At 50.9% G+C, this 4815-nt stretch overlaps 1 long non-coding RNA gene across 1 annotated transcript; it reads right to left on the reverse strand.

Annotated features, from left to right (window-relative positions):
* Positions 1-3916: 3916 nt before the first annotated feature.
* On the reverse strand, positions 3917-4594 carry LOC115291475. Its single transcript, XR_003908469.1, has 3 exons — positions 4559-4594; positions 4257-4392; positions 3917-4088 (listed from the first exon to the last, which is right to left on the reverse strand). It is a non-coding gene; the product is annotated as an uncharacterized LOC115291475 (long non-coding RNA).
* Positions 4595-4815: the final 221 nt, after the last annotated feature.

Consider the following 4815-nt stretch of genomic DNA (forward strand, 5'->3'; position numbering starts at 1 on the left):
AGGATCATTTCTCCTGGTGAGGGGCTGTCCCGTGCAGCACGGGCCATGTTACAGCGTCCCTGGCCTCCGCCCTCTCCCCACCCCCACCCCCAGTGATGACAATCAGTGATGTTTCCAGATGTTGCCAAATGCCCTCCACCAGGGGTGGCGGCAAACCGTCTGGTCCAGAATCTCTGATTCAACATGATTAATTGGGGTGCGGAAAATAAACTGTTCCCTCCTAACTACCTCAAGTATCTCAAGGAATCCCTGAATCTCAGGATTGTTTAACCTCTTCAAGAAGGTAGTGCCTTATTTTTTTTTTAATAGCATTTTTTTTTTTGGTCTTTTTGTTCCTTTGTAATTTACCGCCAAAATTTTTCAGATTTAGGAATGAAACTGTACATGAGGCATTGTTGCGCTTTATAAATTAGATGTTTCCACTGGCTTCTCAACTCGTTTCTACCACTCATAGCTACTGGCCCTTTTAGGGGCTACATTAGTAAACACTTTCTCTGGGCTACGGAAGAGAGACTGTGCACATTTACGGTGACAAACCTTAAAACTAGCTGCTTGTTTTTTCCACTCATCTTCTTATTTGTTTTTTAAGTTTACTTACTTATTTTGGGGAGGGAGGGGTAGAGAGAGAGGAGAGAGAGAGAGAGAGAGAGAGAGAGAGAGAGAATCCCAAGCAGGCTCCATCCACACTGCTCAGCACAGAGCCTGACGCAGGGCTCAACCCCATGAATCGTGAGATCATGACCTGAGCTGAAACCAGGAGTTGGACGCTTAACCAACTGAGCCGCCTGGGTGCCCCTTTGCACTTGCCTCCTTGATCTCTTTAGCAGCGATTGCCTTGCAGCCTTTGTGGTGTGTGGAAATGATGTGCTCTACGCTGCTCCTGGAGAAAAGTGTGGTGGCGGATTTCCTCGGGGTGCACCAAAAATTTATAATCTTACCCCTGTGCCCGACAGAGCCACTCTGAGAGGAGTCCAGTTACTTTCTGAGAGAAATCTCATGTTGCTGTGGAAGGATGATGCTGGGGAGTGGGAAAGCACAGCATTGAACATGATGTTTTTAAAGTGGTACAAAGCGGGGCACCTGGGTGGCTCAGTTGGTTAGGCATCTGACTCTTGATTTCATCTCAGGTCTTGATCTCAGGGTTATGAGTTCAAGCCCCGTGTTGGGCTCCATGCTGGGCATGAAGCCTACTTGAAAAAAATAAAAAATAAAAAAGTAAAGCGATGGAAGGGCATGTTTGTGTGGGCAGCCGAGTGTGTTCTGCTAAGTGTATCCAACACATGCTCAAAATAGTTGCTTCTGGGGAGTCTGAATGGAGAGAAGAAGGTTTGGGGGAGAAGCGGAGGCACGGGCATGTCTGTTCTGACTTTAGACACATTTATATACTTATTTGAAACAGCGAATAGAACTTCAATAACTTAAATCAACCTTTAGAACTTAAATAAGAGAGAGGTGCCTGGGGGGCTTAGTCGGTTAAGCGTCTGACTTTGGCTCAGGTCATGAGCTCATGGTCTGTGGGTTCGAGCCCCATGTCAGGCTCTGTGCTGATAGCTCAGAGCTTGGAGCCTGCTTCAGATTCTGTGTCTCCCTCTCTCTCTGCCCCTCTCCCACTTGTGCTCTGACTGTCTCTCTCTCAAAAATAAATAAACATTTTAAAAAAGTAAAAAAAAGAAAAGAACTTAAATAAGAGAAACTCAATTTCCCCTTCTTTCTGCTTGTCCCTAGGCCAGCAGCACGGTCATGTTCTCACCTCTGACCGTCCCCCTTTTACTCATGACCTTGTCCTTCAGGCTGGGCGTGAGTAGGGGGCCCTGTCTGCCGCACCTGCTGATGGCTGCAGGTCAGGGGGGCCAGCCGGTGTTTTCTGTCACCCCAGGCCACACCGGGTTGTGCGAGGACATGTCCCTTGTGACAGCGTCTTCTACAAGTGTCGCTGTTCTTCGTGTGGCCCCTCCAGCAGGGCCTCTCCCAGCCCCCCCATTTGCCTCCAGCCCCGTAGCCTCCTGAGCCACAGCAAACAGACAGACAGATGGAGTCCAGACGGACAGACGGCTGGGACACACGGGGGATGCAGATGTCCATGGAGAGAGCATCCAGATGCTCCCCACTGACCCGGCCTGGAAGCTGGTACTTAAAAAAATTTTTTTTTAAATGTTTCTTTATTATTAAGAGATAGAGACAGAGCACGAGCAGGGGAGGTGCAAAGAGAGTGAGGAAGACCCAAAATCCAAAGCAGGCTCCAGGCTCTGAGTTGTCTGCATAAAGCCCGATGTGGGGCTCGAACTTACAAACTGTGAAATCATGACCTGAGCCCAAGCTAGAGGCCCCTGAGAGCCGGTACTTTTAAAAAGAGGAATGACAATAAGGATGACAGAGGACGCCCCGAGGAGGCTTTTCCTGGGGATGTGACGGGGCTGCTGTGGGAGAGTTCGGGGGCTGCCGGCAGCAAGTGCCGTGGACTCACGTTTTGGGTGGCCGAGGCCTGAAATGAAGGTGGCGGTGGGGCTGTGCCCCCCGGACCCCGGAGCTGGAGGAGAGGACCCTCCCTTGCCTCTTCCAGTCTCTGGTTCTTTCCCCTGGTCCCTGCTGCCCTGTGGCTTCTGGCTGTGTGCCCCCAGCATCGGTCTGCTCCTGGCCTCCTCCCTGCCTCTCTGACTCCAGCCTCCTTTCCTCTCCTGGGAGGGATACCAGTCACACTGGCTAAAGGGCCCACTCTGATTAAGCACGATCTCTTCTTCACGTAACTAATTATAACTGCAAAAATCCAAATAAGGTCACAGTCCAAGGCACTGGGGGCAAGGACTTGGACGTGTCCTCTGGGAGGGACACAGCTGAGGCCACAGCACAGTCCCCTGCAGAGTTGGTGTGCTGACCGTCATCACTGCGTCTTCCGGCTGACTTACGTCCGAGCCATCCCCCCCGCCCCCACCTCCCTCCTGTCCCACAGAAACCCTCACCAGCCGTGAGCCTTGAGTCTATACTCAGCCTCTGAGTTTCTCTAAGACAAACATGGACATATGGATTTAAATTCATTGGATTAACAAAGGATTAACAAATAGATTAACCTCCACCAATTACCTCTGGCTATGAGTTGTTCCCAAAAAGGTATTCCAATGGAGGGGGGCTGAGAATCAGATACAACACAAGTCACAGAATCTTCCAAACCAGTGTCCCCAAGGATCGGCAGCCATAGCTCTCTGTTGCCACCAGTGTGGGTAGAGTAGACCTCTGTCCTAATTAACCCACTGGTGGAGTGCTGGCCCCGGGCACTACCTTGGTGGCCTCTCCACATCCGGCACCCTGCCTCTTTTCGGGAGCAGTGTTGCAAATGGGCCCCCTTCCCTTCTACACCTGGTCCCCAAGGATGGGCCTGACTTTGTGGCATCCTTGGAGCAGAGCCTCACCGTGCCTAAGGGACAATGACCATGGGGATTTGCTCAGTGTTGGAAGTGGGGCATCCACAGTTTGCTGTCAGGATTCAGACCTCAGCTGCACATCACTAGTGTGTAGCTGCGGGCTTGCTGCTGAAACTTCCTGAATTTCAGTTTGTTCCTCTGTGACTTGGGGGTCAGTAGAGCACACCCCCCAACCCACAGACTCTCATAAGGATTAAAGGAGACTTTTGTGTAGAGCATGAAGCACCACGCTCAAGCAAAGGCATCACTGTGAAGGCAGCAGGTAAATTCTGCAAAGACAGAAACCACTGAGCCATTGTCAATAAGGAGCTTTTATTAAAATTATAAACCCAGGATGGATGAGGGGACTAGGAGAGACAGCAGCAGTGACTGTGAAGGCTGGAGCACAGGGGCTGGTCCCGGGCTGGGCCAAGCTCAAGAAAGCCAAATCCCCTGCCAACCATGAAGAACATGGATGGTCGGGACGTGGTCAGTCTGGACACAAGAGTGTAAGGGTCTGACCAGGAATAACGGAGTCCAGGATGCTGCAGGAGCAGCTGGACCCCTCCTTGGATGTGTTCATCCAGCCTCGCTGAACTTAAAGGTTTACCTTCTGGAGAGGCTGTGACTGGAGTTGCTGTAATGGGGACCTCGGGCACAGTGACAAGTGAGACTCAGCAGAAAACAGGTGCACTGAGGAAAGAAGCACACGCAGCTGAGTGCGGAGCCCCCACACCCCCTCGCCCCCTCGGCCAGCAGCTGGGCTTTATCTTCCAGGCAATAAGTTGGAGCATCTTCCCAAAGATGCTTTCTTGGTCCCAAAGAAAAGCCCAAAGGGAATTATATCATTGGTCCCCTAACCAATGGCGTAGCTGGATCGCGCTGCAGGGAAGGTCTCGGGGGCCGGGTCTCAAGGATGGCTCCAATCCACTTTCCAGTTTCCCCAGATTAAATATGAGCAGATGCCCGAGGTAGCCAAGGACTGACTATCAAGTATCTGTGAAGAATGATGAACACAAAAGACAAATATACAATTAAAAGTTTAAAAAAGTAAGCTGGGAAAGCACACGAAACACCCCCACCCAGTTTCTTATCATCAGCCGTCAAGGAAGTACAAACTAGAACAGGGTTGTTACATCCATGTTCTCAGCAGTGCTACTCACGATAGCTGGAAGGCGGAAATAACCTGATGCGATCGATGGGCAAACGGACAAGTGTAATGCCATCTCTCCATACCACGGATCATTATTCAGCCTTAAAGAGGAAGGCGATCTGACACAGGCCACAATGTGCATGAGCTTCAAGGACATGATGCGGAGTGCAGTGAACCAGACACAGACGGACAAGTCCTATGTGATTCTGTTTGCACGAGGCCCCTGGAATCGTCAGATGCACAGAGATAGGAGGCAGAGTGGTGGGT

Source organism: Suricata suricatta, chromosome 5, assembly GCF_006229205.1.
Source record: "Suricata suricatta isolate VVHF042 chromosome 5, meerkat_22Aug2017_6uvM2_HiC, whole genome shotgun sequence".
In the NCBI taxonomy this organism is placed as follows: domain Eukaryota; kingdom Metazoa; phylum Chordata; class Mammalia; order Carnivora; family Herpestidae; genus Suricata; species Suricata suricatta.